We start from the raw sequence: 16,019 nt of genomic DNA, 5'->3' as shown, positions 1-16,019 counted from the left end.
GTAAAAATCCTAAGTTAGGCCGGGCGCGGTGGCTCACGCCTGTAATCCCAGCACTTTGGGAGGCCGAGACGGGCGGACCACGAGGTCAGGAGATCGAGACCATCCTGGCTAACACGGTGAAACCCCGTCTCTACTAAAAAATACAAAAAACTAGCCGGGTGAGGTGGCGGCGCCTGTAGTCCCAGCTACTCGGGAGGCTGAGGCAGGAGAATGGCGGGAACCCGGGAGGCGGAGCTTGCAGTGAGCCGAGATCCGGCCACTGCACTCCAGCCCGGGCGACAGAGCGAGACTCCACCTCAAAAAAAAAAAAAAAAATCCTTAAGTTAATACCATAAATGGCATTAATTAGCACATAACTGACCAAAAAAGAAATAAAGCGAATTATATATAAAATCAGCCTCTATTAATAGCTTTACCAACACAGGAGAGGACTGAAAAAGTTATATCTAAACCTTTATTACTAAAAGTGATTTATCTATGTGAATAAATTCTTATCTACAAAATATCTAACGTAGAATAGTCATTGATAAAGTTTCATATATACTTAAATATCTATAAAATATCATGTATAATAGGATGTACAGTAGATGAATGTTGCATGCATAATTTGAGACATACTTAGGTAACAAAACAGGCAAATTCATTCTCTCCCTTCCTCCCTTTCTCTCTGTATCTGTCCCTCTTTCTCCCCCTGGGACTCCCCCAACCTCCTTCCCTCACTTCCTCACTCTATCCATCTCACTCTCTTATGACTAGCAATGGCCTTGTGTGTTAATTTTTACATTTTTGAAATTACTGTCCTAACAAGGGAAAATGTTCCTTCCTTTTACATTTAGTTTATGTTGACAACTATCAAAAACTAACATCACACTCGTTACACTGACTTTAAAGATTTAAAGATCTTTAATAAGATCTTATTAAAAGATCTTATTTCCCAAACACCTCTTAAAGCAGCTGTATTTCAGTAGTATCACATTGTTCCTAAAGATCTGCTTTGGAGATATCAAAACTTTTATATGCTTTATGTTGTATTTTTTTCTACATGCCTCAATTATATAAGCCAATAAGCGCTGAAGCTATTTTTATTTATATTATAAAATAGCAATGCTCTTTAGAATTATGTGTGAAACAAATCTTAATGTAGCTTCAAAACCACTAAGTATATGCCTACACACAACCAGAAAACAGATTCACAAAACAATGTCCACTCTAATTCCTGTGAGCACGGTCACTCAGGCTTCAGGTCTCCACCCCCGCTGCTACGCTTTTCATAGCAAAGCATCTGGCAGTAGAGACGCCCCACTGACCTAGAGTTCCTACTTCATCATCTAATTTCACTCTCTCTCCTGCCTATCCATCCACCCTTCCTTCCTTGTATTTTTTTCACATTCTCTGAAATCAACACATTTTAAAAGGAGAGAAAAGGAAATACTATAGTCATAACACACAATACAGTAAACAATTTTAAAACATTTTGAAGATAAAACATATCCTTTTTGACTCTGTAATTAAGATCTAACACTTCTGAAAGATTTATTATTCTGTAACACAGTAAAGAGAGAGAATATATTTAAGAGTCCTTTAATTTTCAGGCATATAGTGATTATGATTCATTTCTATGGAAATTATCTTCAATTACCTGTTTAAGGAAAAAAGTTTATGATAAAAAACAGCATAAAAAGTTCTCAAAATGTTAATATTACACTATGAACAAAGTATTAGAAAGCTAAACAGAGTACAGTAACAAAATAGTATGACCATCTGCCTTATGTATCTGCTCAAAGTACACACATCTAAATTTTGAAAAAATGATCACACTGTTATCAAGTCCTAGCATCCTGAATAACTGATTTGCTGTCCTCTTTGCCAAAGAACATTTAGGGCACTGGACAGAGAAGATACAGGAGGAAAATTACCCACTTTCACAGACCTGTCCACCAGTGAAGGTCCAGCACGAATGCACATTCTAACAACCCACACTTACATTAAGTATTTGATTTCTGGCCAATACTTTGTTAACTGAGCTGACAACTGATCCTAGTAATATAGTAATATCGTATTTGAGAGAGTCTGGTAACAACAGAAAAAATCTCTCAATTTTAAGAGTCACTGTGCACATACAAAACACACAACTGTCACCTGGCCTCAATAATCCTACAGAGCAATCAACAACACAAAGTGTTTATGAAATGGACACTCAACATTTAATAATCTCAGAGCTGCACTTGATAGAGAAGGAAGCTCTAAATACAGCAGCAAAGATATTTCAATGTAAATGCTAGCATTTAAATCTAATGACATTTTTTTCTTAAAACTACCTATTCAATATACTATCAAGTGCACATTCAGTAAGTCATGTATTATCAGCTTTTTGTTTTTTAATGAACTAGTTAATAGTGACTATTACCAAGTATATTAGTCCGTTCTCACACTGCTAATAAAGACAGACCCTAAACTGGGTAATTTATAAAGGAAAGAGGTTTAATTGCCTCACCGGTCAGCATAACTGGGGAGGTCTCAGAAAACTTACAATCAATAATGGCGAAGGGAAAGCAAACACGTCCTTTTTCACATGGTGACAGCAAGGAGAAGTGCCGAGCAAAGGGAGAAAAGCCCCTTATAAAACCATCAGATCTCATGAGAACTCACCCACCATCACAAGAACAGCATGGGGGTAACCGCCCCTATGATTGAATTACTTCCCACTGGGTCCCTCCCATGACACATGGGGATTATGGGAACTGTAAGTGAAGATGAGATTTGGGTGGGGACACAGCCAAACGGTATCACCAAGTAAGGTAACAACAGTACTTTCCGCTCTCTAAACTATTTCAATTAAATATTTCCAGTACGTCTTTCTAGCGATAAATGTTCCCTTCCATTATTCTTCAGAAACATACTAGTATTAAGTGGGTTTTTTCTCATAGAGGAAAAGCATTCATCTCACTTGCTCCCATGCACAAGTTCTATAAGCTCCTCTGAGAAAGATGCAAATGTATATCAAATAACTATATACTCTTTTTTTTTTTTTTTTTTTTTTTTGGTTGCTGTTTGAGGCGGAGTTTCGCTCTTGTTGCCCAGGCTGGAGTGCAGTGGCGCGATTTTGGCTCACTGCAACCTGCGCCTCCTGGGTTTAGGCGATTCTCCTGCCTCAGTCTCCCGAGTAGCTGGGATTACAAGCGCCCGCCACCACGGTCGGCTAATTTTGTTTTGTATTTTCAGTAGAGATAGGGTTTCGCTATGTTGGCCAGGCTTGTCTTGAACTCCTAACCTCAGGTGATCCACCCGCCTTGGCCTCCCAAAGTCCTGGGATTACAGGTGTAGGCCACCACACCCAGCCATAACTACCTATTCTTAAGCCAATGCTTCTTAAACATATAACCTTGCCCGCCAACCCCACTACCAGTCATTAATTTCTGCCTGTGTAAAGAAAATATAACATCATAATTTCCCTAATTCCAAATGAATGAGTTGAAAAAACTAAGGACTGTGTTTATCCCCCCCAAAAAATTCCATTCTATGATAATTATTTAGAAGATAATCATATTTGTATCAAAAACTGTAAGTTCCTCAAAACAGACCCTAAGTTAACTGCCAGGCTTTACCAACTGGCTCCTCCATCTCTGTTGGCCCCGGCTCTACCTCGCCAGGAAGCTCGTCCCTCCACTGTAAGGTGCCCTCTACTGACTCGCAGAAGCTCCCAGCACTTGCTCCCTTGGATTGAAATCCCTCCCTTCCCAGAATTAATTACACAGCAAATCTAACCTCTGTGAAGCTTTTAATAACCCACATAAACACCAGTAATACTTTATATACACCTGTAAATAATGTGCTTAAAATGCTATCAATATTTAAGTTTCTGAATATCAACTAAATTTCAGATCCTATGATAGGTTTAAAGTGCAACTGAAATATACTTTAACGACATGTAGTTTCTTCTTTCCAAATGCATATCCAAAATTTACCCATATTAAATTAAACTCATGGAGACAGAGACTAGAGATTACCACAGGCAGGGAAGGTTAGTGGGAGTTGTTGGGGGAAGCAGGGATGGTTAATAGGTACCGAAAAATAGAAAGAATGAATAAGACAGTATTTGCTAGAGCAACAAGGTGACTACAGTCAAAAATACTTGTACATTTTAAAATAACTAAAAGAGTGTAAGTAGATTGTTTGTAACACAAAGGATACATGCTTGAGGGCATGGATATCTCATTTACCCTGATGTGACTATTCCCCATTGAATGCCTGCATCAAAATATCTCATGTAACCTGCAAATATATATATATACCTACTATGTACTCACAAAAATTTAAAAAATAAAAATGAAAACAAAATAAAATAGAGCCACTTTGGGGAAAATAAGATGATAATGGAGCTGAAAAATTCTTACTGTCCCAGTGATGTAGTAGCCGACATGCCACCACAGCACGAGGAGGGAGTCACGTGTTTGCAGTGACGCTGCTGTAAACCCCATCCACCGCACTGCAGTTGTGTCAAAGTCTAGCACACATGATTATGTACAGAACAGATTGATAATGATAATAAATGACCACATTACTGATTTGTGGATTTACTATAAAAAAGTTAACCTATTTTAAAATCAAAGGAATTTACAACCATTCTAGTCCTAAGTAGTTAAAATGAGTCCATGTCATAATGGATTAAAGCACAAAGCAAAGTAAGACCTACTAAACACAAATACTAGCAACTAAGGATAAAAATGTATTTATATCCAAACACACACAAGGTATAAGATTGGTAGATAAGTAACTTTTTTTTATTATTTTCTGTCACCCAGTTTGTAGTGGCACAATCACGGCTCATTGCAGCCTCAACCTCCCTGGCTCAGGTGATCCTCCCATCTCAGCCTCTGGAGCAGATGGGACTACAGGTACGCACCACCACACTTGGCTAATTTTTGTATTTTTTGTAGAGATGAGATTTCACCGTGTTCTCAGACTGGTCTCAAACTTCTGAGCTCAAGCAATCCACCTACATCAGCCTTCCAAAGAGCTATGAATACGGGCATGAGCCACCACACCCAGGCAATACTGATTTTTTTTTAATGCAAGAACAACAATAATGAACAGAAGGTTCTAATACTTCTAGTAATTAATCATTAAATCTTAGTATCCACCCATTAAAGTGAAATAGTATAACTTACTTTTCTATAAACAAATTTAGTTGAGATGATAGTTTACCACCTCACATTTAAACTAAATAAATATGCTGATCAAAGTAAACAAAACTTAGATCTCTAAGACCTTCAACTGCAAAAGCAGGTAGTCTCATTGCCAAATTACTCACATCCATGTGTCTCTGTAGAGTCTGAGGCATATTGTTTAAGTAAGTAAATGGGATGTGCCAAAGCCCTAAGCAGGTACACAACAAACATTCTGTGATGAAGTGGCTGAGTGAACAAACTAGGATTCCTCTTCATTCCGCTTGCAAAGGTGCTCTGAAATGTAAGTCAAAAACACTGAGGTCCAGGCCTGAGCCTGCTCATGTAAAACTGTGTCACTTGAGCGTATTCGTTTCTTTGCAGGCCACAACATCCACATATTTCATATAAATGTTCCTAATAATAATTACATGAAACTGAGTTGAACAAAATTACTGTTATCTTCTAGCTAATTCTAAAATTTCTTACCTAATAAAAGTGAATACTGGTAAAAATTCGAGTTTAACAAAAAGTTACAATTTATCTTATGATGTAGATGGCATTACTACTCTTGGCTGTAAAACGCTCCACAAAAGCAAATTCAAATGGATGAAATCCTAAAATGTATTAAAGCACTCAGAACATACTTCAAGAAAGAAGTACAGGAAACCCCCACAAAATCTGAAGACAGTACTTAACCCATTTCCTCAACACCTACTACGTTCCAGTTCCTACTGCAGGCGCCCGTACTACACTAGTGACAACAGCACACGTTTACAGGGTGCAATGGCTGGAATGTAGCAGGTGCTATGGAAAGATGAGGGCAGAGCACATGGCACAGGATGCTGGCAGAGGGCAAAGGTGGGCATTTGTGACTGTTGCAGGGTTAGGAGAGGACTCCTAGAAACGGAGGCATTGGAGCCAGGAGTCAGGAACAGTGGGGAGGCCACGAACAGGCGTCTAAGACAGAGCATGCAGGCTGAAGGAAGGGCCAGAGCAGAGCTCCTGAAAGAGAACATGCGTGGATGCTGAGAAAAAGTGAGTGTCCAGAAAGGAAGGCAGTGACAGGGGGATATCCAAAAGAACAGAGAATGCCCATGTTCACAAAGTGCCCTTCCAGCCAGACTGGAGAAGCCCATGACTCACAGACCACGTCTGGCCTCACGCTGGGGAATAACCAACCCCATGGAGCATGCACCAGATCTGTCCAATGATGTAACAAAGCAAGGCCTATCCAAGTAGCTCAACAGCATCCCACAACAATACTCAACAGTATGTGCAGGAATATAAAGATATCCACCACCCAAAAAGGTAAAATTCACAATGTTTGACATCCAATAAAAAATTAATAGGTATGCAAAGAAGCAAGAAGAGATGACCCACAAGAGGAGACAAAACATTCCATCAAAACTGACCCACAATGGACACAAATGTTAAAATTAGCAGACACGGACATGAAAACAGCTATGAAAACTGTATTCCAATCATCAGAAAGTTAGAGACATGAAAGATACAAAAAAGACCCAAATCAAACTTCCAGACACAAAACAACAACGCTTGAGATAAAAAAACACAACAAACGAAATTAACAGTATGATATGATTTGGCTGTGTCTCCACCCAACTCTCATCTTGAATTGTAGTTGTCAGAGGGAGCGGGGGGGAGGTAAATGAATCATGGGGCGGTTACCCTCATGCTGTTCTCATGATAGTGTGTTCTAATGGTTTTGTAAGTGGCTTTTCCCCTCTTTGCACGGCACTTCTTGCTGCCACCATGTGAAGAAGGACGTTTTTGCTTCTCCTTCCTCTATGGTTCTAAGTTTCCTGAGGCCTCCCCCAGCCATGCTGAGCTGTGAGTCAATTAAACCTCTTTCCTTATAAATTACTTGGTCTTGGGTATGTCTTTATTAGCAGCCTGAGAACAGACTAACACACAACAGAACAGACATTCTGGAAGGAAAGAATAGTGAATCTGAATAACAGCAATAGAACTGTGCAAAATAAAACAGAAAAAGAATTTAAAAGAAAAATTTAAAAACATCCATGAGTGTCACTACCTCGAACAGTCTAACACAGGTATAACTGAAAACCTTGACACTGGAGAGGGAAGAAAAAAATATTTGAAGAAATAAAGGCTAAATACTTTCCATATTTAATGAAACTTACATCCCACAGACTCAAAAAGTTAAATGAACCCCAAGCATAAAAACATAAAGAAAATTACACATAGGCACATCATAAACAAATCGCTCAAAACCATGAACAAAATCTTCAAAGCAGAGATAAAAGACAACTAACCCCCAAAAAGCAACAAAACACTGCTGAGAAAAGAATTTTAAAAGGAAAGATGCATTTCACACATGGGTCAAAAGATTAAATACTATTTAAATGTCAGTTCTCTGCCAAATGGATTTACAGATCCAAAGAAATCCCATTCAAAACTGCAGAAAGCTTTTTTGTAGAAATTGGCAAGCCGATTATAAAAGTCATAGGCCTACAACTAACAAAAACAACTCCAAAAATGAAGAACAAAGGTTGAGGGCTTGATTTCAAAAATTATGATAAAGCAACAGTAACCAAAAGAGCATGATGTTTACAGACAGACAAACAGATCAATGGAGCAGAAAGACAGTCCAGAGGTAAACTCACATGAAGAGTTCAAAGGCAATGCAGTAGAAAAAGGATCACTTTTTCAAAAAACAGTACTGACAACAACTGAATGTCCACATGCAAAAAAAAAAAAACACCCTATTCTGCACAGTAGAGAAAAACAGACTCAAAATGGATATTCATAAGTATAATCCTAAAACTAAAAAACTTCTAGAAGAAAACAGGAGAAACAGTGGAAACATTTGTAAACGTGGGTTAGGTAAAGAGTTCTTAGAAAAACAAAAGCACAATCATAAATAAAATTGACCAACTGGACTTCTTCAAATAGAAGATCGAAGGGGCTAGGAATGGTAGGAAGGATGCAGTCAATAAACTGGAGGTTGAAAAATAACTGGAGTCCGGGCACGAAAGAGAATGAGCTAGAGAGAGGGGCCTAACTGCAGGTGGAGTGGCACTAAGGCTACAGGAGCCAAAACTAGGGCCACCAAGAGTCTGTTTAGGACGTGGGCCCTCAGAATAGAGCCACAGTTTAGTGACAGCAGGAAGGCACATTCAGAGAGGAATCCATAGATAGAAAAGCTTCAGGTTATGAAGGAAAAAAAGAATGTGATTTCTGGAAACTCAGTGAAAAAAGACCAAGGGTAAGAATAAAGACACACAGTATCCCATGGTGATTAAAATGGAGAATCTGAAGGATGACTTGGAGTCTGGGGCTTTTCATGCTAAGTAACATAAAACATAAAACTCATCTTGAGATCAGTCCTGGTGCACACAAGGCCCATACTGTGCTCAGGCGGAGAGGCACAGGTTCAGGGGAGGCAGCTCATATTCCGAGTCCTTGGACAAGAAACCTGGTTAAGTCTCAAAGGTTTGGGGAAGAACTCTGCTAACTTTAAACATGGTTTCAAAACAACTGCTGAGCATTTGTGGGGAAAAAAAGAAAAGAAAGGTCCCTTCTCCACATAGTATACATCTTAAGTGTAAAATTACGAATGCAGTAAAACTTAACTACAAAAAATGAAAATCCAGAAACACTTTATGAAAACACAAAGCTCACTTATATTGGGAATGAATAGACTTTCTAAGATTAAAGTAAAAATCACAAAAGATCAGGAGATTTAAATTATGTAAAAATTATATATTACATCCAAGAAAAATGATTTTTAAAAAATAAGTCAAGGTAAAAATATTTGCTACATGTGACAAAGGCAAATTCCTTTTAGTAGAAAAATTGTAATAAGGTAAAAATGTAAGAAGGTAAAAATAGAAACAAAAGGTATTAAATAAGTAATTTATAAAAGATCACAAATGAACAATGAAATTTTTTCTAATAAGGTAAAAACAGAAACAAAAGGTATTAAATAAGTAATTTATAAAAGATCACAAATGAACAATGACTTTTTTTTAACTGGAGTGAGTGGGCAAGGGTGTCGGAAGGACATTTGTGGGCACAACGGAAACGCAAACTGGTGCCACCTCACAGGGCAGCCCCCTTCTTAGACCGGACTCAGCACTTTCATCTAGATCTGGAACTTTTTTCTTTCTTGACTCTCTCCGTTTACTGAGTGCTCACCACGTGCCAATGACTCTGCTTACTCTAGGGGAAACCAGAACCCCATGCTCATGAAACTGAGAGTCCAGGAATTGAAGTAGTCTTCAGAGTAATGCCACTTCCCACAGGGAGGTACAGGTGCCATGGGACGTATGTGTGGGCTGGGGTGGGGAGTAACATTTGAAGAAATCGAGGCAGACCTCTCTAAGATAATCTTTTAATAAAACCTGAAGTTTTGAGTAGGAAGTGGCCAAACAGTACAGGACAGAACAAGAACCCCCAGGCAGAGTGGCTATTACTTTAAAAGCCAGTCTCTAAGAGGGAGAAGGAGAGGCCTATTCAAGGAACTAAAGGAAAAACCAGTGCAACCACACTTCAGAAATCACAGGAGCTGGAGCAGGCAGCCAGAGCCAGGCCACAGGGAGTTGGAGAGTCACATGCGACTCAAGGGTTCTAAGCCATAAAATGGCATCAGATTCACTTTTTGAAAATACTTTTTACTTTGAAAGGAAAGGGCTACTGCCAAGGAAAGATGGAGCAGTATCAGCAGTGAGGAGTCCATTTCCCACTTCAGGCAGAACAGACAGCTGGAGCCAGAGCTGGAGCCAGGCCAGGAGCTATAGGCTCGCCGGTCAAGTCCCATTAGCCAGGCCCAGCTAAGGGCCGTTCAAGGGCTGCAGGGGGCAGACCTCAGTTGGCTTTAGTGACTAAGAAGTATCTCCCTGGTTAGAAGCACTGGTTAGACTTGGAGGTGGCACACACATATCAAGTGAAAAGGAAGGATGGAAAGACTTGTAGTCAACATATCATGAAGAAATGAATTCATGCAGACCCTCTAAGGGTGACCTGAGAAAAAACAGTGGTAATGAGTTTTTATATCTACCTTAGTGTGTGTATATGTATGTTTATAACCACTCCTGAGTCTATGTGGCCATGCCTGAGTATATCTACCCTGGTCCAGCCACAGAGAACTAAAAATATGAGATAATAAATGGAAAGTGCTCGTGAAATATCATTACATAGCAGAAACACAGGTTGGTGCAAAAGTCATTGCAGTTTTTGCTATTAGTTCCAATGACAAAATTACTTGGTGCAACTATTTTTGCACCAATCTAATACTATGATGTATACTGAATGTTCCTAAATGAAATACTGGGATGGATTCTTTTCGAACGCTGCTCAGATGTTAGACCACGGAAACAAAAATGATTTAAGTACACTTCAAGAAAGGCCAGGCATAGTGGCTCACACCTATAATCCCAGCACTCTGAGAGGCTAAGGAGGGTGGATTACTTGAGGCCAGGAGTTTGAGACCAACCTGGACAACATAGTGAAACCCTGTCTCTACTAAAAACAAAACAAAACAAAAATAAGCAGCCATAAACAAGAAGAAAGTAAAGTAACAGCAACATACATAGAAAAGTCCTACACCCAAAAAAGTGTCAGAAAATAAAACACAAGATAACTCAAAATATGTGTGACTGTGATAATATACTGGTTAAAATACTTTCTGCTTCCAAACAAAGCAATTTATAAGTGGCTTTCCTTTTCAAAAGAAAAAAGTAACAGAGAACATTCCTCCGGTTTACTTCCATAAGTGTATGCTTGAGAACTCCAAAATAACACAGTCCAAATGCTGTAAATACGGTTCAGCAAACCACAGAAAGGCACACAAGGAGGCTGCCATCAACGCCATTCAAAGAGGTAACTGTGAAATACTGGAAACTGAGGAGGAGGTAAACAGCAAACATTCTTAACGAAAAAATAAATTCTAAACTGTGCTCAATAATAAGCTAAACTGATGCACTTTTTAACACTACCGATTTTACTCATCAAACATCTGTATCAGAACCACCAGCCATGAAGCAGTGTGCCACAGCTGAAAGAACACTGGATTGGAGTCAGATGATCTAGGTTCAAGCACCAGCTCTACCTAAAACTACTGTGACTCAGGGCAAACAGTTCACAAACCGCAGGTTTCTCATCTAGAAATTGGAGAGCACATCAACTTCCCTTTGGATGATGCTGGATATGAGAACTAGTACTCTGAATGTTATCTGACACACACAAGGAAGTCAAAAAGTAGCTGTCATTATCATTATTGACATGTGAAACTTCTACTTCTTAGATGACCAGCAATGATGGCTTTTTTAAATGGTAAATTTTCATGTACATTTGAAATAAACATACTGAAAATTATTTTTAAAGTACTTGAAGTTCAAGTATCACAGACGTACAAAAGACATAACAGCAGAATGTCTTCTTGAACATTTTATGCCATTTTGGGGTGAAACTAACATAACATAAAAAGCCGTTTTACAGTGCATCATTCAGTGGCACTGACTGTATTCACGATGTTGTGCGACCAACTCTATCAAGTCCCAAAACATTTTCATCACCAAAACACGAAACCCAATGCCCGTTAGGCAGATGCTTCGTGCTCCCTTCTTCCGCTCGTCCATGACCACCTCCAATCTGCAGTCTCTACTAATTTACCAATTGTGGATATTTCATATAGATGAAGTCACACAGTGTGGGACCTTTCGCATCTGGCTTCTTCCACATAGCATAATGTCTTTGAGGTTCACCCCGGTTGTAGCATGTAGCAACCCTTCATGATTTCTCAATTTGCTACCCATTTGTTTATCCGCTCATCTTTTAGTGAACATCCGGGCTATTATCACGTTTTGGTTATTGTGAATAGTGAATAAACACTAAATAAACACTGGGTCCCTGCTTTAAATTCTTTTTAACTATTTGAGAAACTGAAAGTGTGTTTTCCGCAGTTGCTGAACCGCTTTGTTCCCACAAGCAATGTGCAGATTCCAATTTCTCCAGATCCTCTCTCGCACGCAATATTCCATATTTTAAAAATTATAGCCAACCTAGTGGTGTACGGTGGTGTCTCACACAGATTCGCACTTCCCTATGGTCTAAGGCTGTTGACTATCATTTCACATGCATGTTGGCCATCTGCATGTCTTCTTCGGAGAACTGTCTGTTCAGGTCCTTTGTCTATTTTCTAATTGGATTATCTTTCTGATGTTGAAATTGTAAGAGTTCTTTATGTATCCTGGATACTGGATCCTTATCAGATATACAATTTTCTCTCTCTTTGTTTTTACATTTTTGATAGTGCCCTTAGATGCACGAAGCACATTCGCTTTTGTTTATCTGTGAGTGTCTTAACAACTTCTTTTTGGTGTTTTTTGAGATGGAGTCTTGCTCTGTCACCCAGGCTGGAGTGGCGCGATCTCAGCTCACTGCAACCTCCGCCTCCCAGGTTCAAGCGGCTCTCCTGCCTCAGCCTCCTGACTAACTGGGATTACGGGTGCATGCCACCATGCCCAGCTAATGTTTGTATTTTTAGTACAGACAGGGTTTCACCACATGGGCCAGGCTGGTCTCGAACTCCTGACCTCAGGAAATCCACCTGCCTCGGCCTCCCAAAGTGCTGAGATGACAGGCATGAGCCACCAGGCCCAGAAAACTTCTTCATTTCTGAATGACAGTTTTACCACATACAGAATTCTTAGTTTTGTTTTGTTTTGTTTTGTTTGAGATGGAGTCTGGCTCTGTTGCCCAGGCTGGAGTGCAGTGGCCGGATCTCAGCTCACTGCAAGCTCCGCCTCCCGGGTTTACGCCACTCTCCTGCCTCAGCCTCCCGAGTAGCTGGGACTACAGGCACCGCCACCTCGCCCGGCTAGTTTTTGTATTTTTAGTAGAGACGGGGTTTCACTGTGTTACCCAGGATGGTCTCGATCTCCTGACCTCGTGATCCGCCCGTCTCAGCCTCCCAAAGTGCTGGGATTACAGGCTTGAGCCACCGCACCTGGCCAGAATTCTTAGTTGACAGGTTTTTTTTTGTTCCTCTCTCACCATTTTTAAAATGTCACCCCAATGCCTTCAGACCCCCCATGGCTTCTGATAAATCCTACTGAGGGTCCTTTGTGTGTGACCAGTTACTTCTCTCTCTCTCTGCTTTCAGGGTGTCCTCTTAGTCTGTGGGTGTCAGCTGCTTGGTTATGTATCTCATTATGGATTTTTCTCATGTTATCCTTCACGGGCTTTGCTGTACTTCCTCAATGTACAGATTAATGTCTTTTATCAAATTTAGAAAGTTTTTGGCCATTATCCCTTCATGTATTTTCTCTGTCCTCTTTCTCCTCGCCTTCTTGCATCTCCATCATGTGTATTTGGTATGCTTGATGCCGTCCCATAGGTCTCTTAAGAGCTGCTTTTTTTTTTTTTTTTTTTTTTTTCCATTCTTTCTGCTCCTCAAACTGGATAAGTACCATTGACCTAGGCTTAAGTTCACTGATTCTCTGGTGTGCTCAATTCCGCTACTGAAACCCCCTAGTGTTTTTTTTCACTTACTATACTTGTCAGTGCCAGAATTTGTTTGCTTCCTTTAGATAATCCTCTACTTGTTCTTACATCATTCTCCTGGTATCTTTTAAGCAATATCCCCACGATTTCCTTGAGCACCTTGGCACACTTAAGTCAGCTGATCTAAACTTTTTGTCTCCTAAGTCTGATGTCTGGCTTTCCTCAGGGGCAGCTACTATTACCTTCTTCTGGGAGTGGGCCACACTTTGTTTTGTTGCATACTTTGTAACGTTTTTTGTAGAAAACTGGACATACACCGGGCGCAGAGGCTCACACCTATAATCACAGCACTTTGGGAGGCCAAGGCAGGTGGATCACCTGAGGTCAGCAGTTCGAGACCAGCCTGGCCAACATGACAAAACCCCATCTCTACAAAATACAAAAAATAGCCAGGCATCATGGCACATGCCTATAATTCCAGCTACTCGGGAGGCGGAGGCAGGAGAATCACTTGAACCCAGGGGGTGGAGATTGCACTGAGCTGAGATCGCGCCATTGCACTCCAGCCTGGGCGACAGAGCAAGACTCTGTCTAAAAAAAGAAAAAAAAAAGAAAACTGGACATATAACCGGGTAATTCTTGAAATTAGCTATTTCTCCCTCTTCTTGATTTTATTGTTACATGCTATAACTGTGTTCGTCTACTGATTTTTCTACACTATTTCTGTAAAGTGTGTATTCTTTATCATGGATGGTCTCTAAAGTCTCTCTTCTATTCTTACATTCAGACAGTGTTCTGACAAAGATTTCCTTCAATATGGAGAGAGAAAAAGGAGGGGCAGGGGAGGAGGAAACAAACCCAAACAAAACCTGTCCTGGGCTTTGCAGCCTGGCTGTGCTGCAGCCTCATGCAGGATTTAGCCAGGCCATTAACAATTCTGCTGCATCCTTCCCTTCCTACTTGCACTAAGCCTAGAAACTAGCCAGAGGGAAAGACTTTAGATCTGAGTGTTCCTCCAGTTCTTGGCTTGCATGTCACTTCCAAACTTCCCGGCATGCACAGGGGAATTTCTGAATGCTCAAATTTCCCAAAGAAACTCCCTCCCCAGCTTCTGCTGCCTGGCACTTGACACTCTACTGTCTGGCTTGACTGTCATCTTTTGCCCTAGGCTACTATAGGCTGTTCATTAGCCTTGCATATGTTTTGAGAAATCCCGCTACATTTCTGCTTTTCTGTCCTGAGTTCAGGTAGGTGAAAAAAGACAAGCACCTAGTGTCAACCCTCCAAGCAGTCCCCCAACTGGTTAGATGCAGAAACAATTCTTCTGGAATAAGCTGAAAATGGGAAACATGGGCCATCATCTTCAAGACTAGTGCCCTGTTACAGGATTGGGAGAAGGTGTTGAGATCAGGGCAATCGTGGGGAAAAAAGCTTTCCAACTGTTTCTAGGTTGACTTTTTCTGGATGCAGCAATTTCCTGGGTGCTGTAAACCTTTGACTTTTCTAGAGCTCTGAAATAGTTAGTTCTAACAGTTTCTGCTTGATTTTCAATGTTTCTGTGGAAGGGCAGACATATGGAGCCGCCAACTCTGCCATTTCACTGCCATCACCACTCTAGTTATTTCTGAATAATGCAATTAATACACCAGAAAAACATCTCTGTCTAGCCCCTCCGTTACAACAATTTTAAAAATAAGATAGATCTATATTATATTCTTACAAAGACAATGCAAAGTTATACATAATTTACCGGGCCATTTGGGGGTTTTTTCCTCCAATACTAAGGTTTACCTTCTTCATCCTTCCTCCACCATGCCACCATTCAAGCATCGAAGAGTTTTAATAATTTTTCAACTCCATGGAGAAAAAACATTGTTTTCAACAGATCATACTAGGACAACCTGATAGTCATACAAAAGAATATGGATCCACACCTTACCCCATACACAAAATGAATTAAACAACCCAGTTAAAAAGTTGGCAAAAGGGATGGGCGTGGCTCACACCTGTAATCCCAGCACTTTGGGAAGCCGAGGCGGGTGGATCACGAGGTCAGGAGTTCAAGACCAGTCTGGCCAACACAGTGAAACCCGTATCTACTAACAATACAAAAAATCAGCCAGGCACAGTGGCAGGCACCTGTAAACCCAGTTACTTGGGAGGCTGAGGCAGGAGGATTGTTTGAACCTGGGAGGCGGAGGCTGCAGTGAACGGAGATCGTGTCACTGCCCTCCAGCCTGGGCGACAGAGCAAGACTCCGTCTCAAAAAAAGAAAAAAAAAAAAAAAAAACCTGGCAAAGGATCTGAGCAGTTATTTACCCAGAAAAGATATACAAACAGCTAGTCAGCTAATAAGCAAACTAA

General features: G+C 40.4%; 1 protein-coding gene across 9 annotated transcripts in view; it reads right to left on the bottom strand.

Annotated features, from left to right (window-relative positions):
- The window catches only part of ATP9B (ATPase phospholipid transporting 9B (putative)), a 302,593-nt gene that overhangs the window by 233,839 nt on the left and 52,735 nt on the right, over nucleotides 1–16,019 (bottom strand). The window lies entirely within an intron of this gene.

The sequence above is a fragment of the Rhinopithecus roxellana genome, chromosome 21 (assembly GCF_007565055.1).
Source record: "Rhinopithecus roxellana isolate Shanxi Qingling chromosome 21, ASM756505v1, whole genome shotgun sequence".
Classification (NCBI taxonomy): Eukaryota; Metazoa; Chordata; class Mammalia; order Primates; family Cercopithecidae; genus Rhinopithecus; species Rhinopithecus roxellana.
This window is presented reverse-complemented; position numbering and strand designations above follow the sequence as displayed.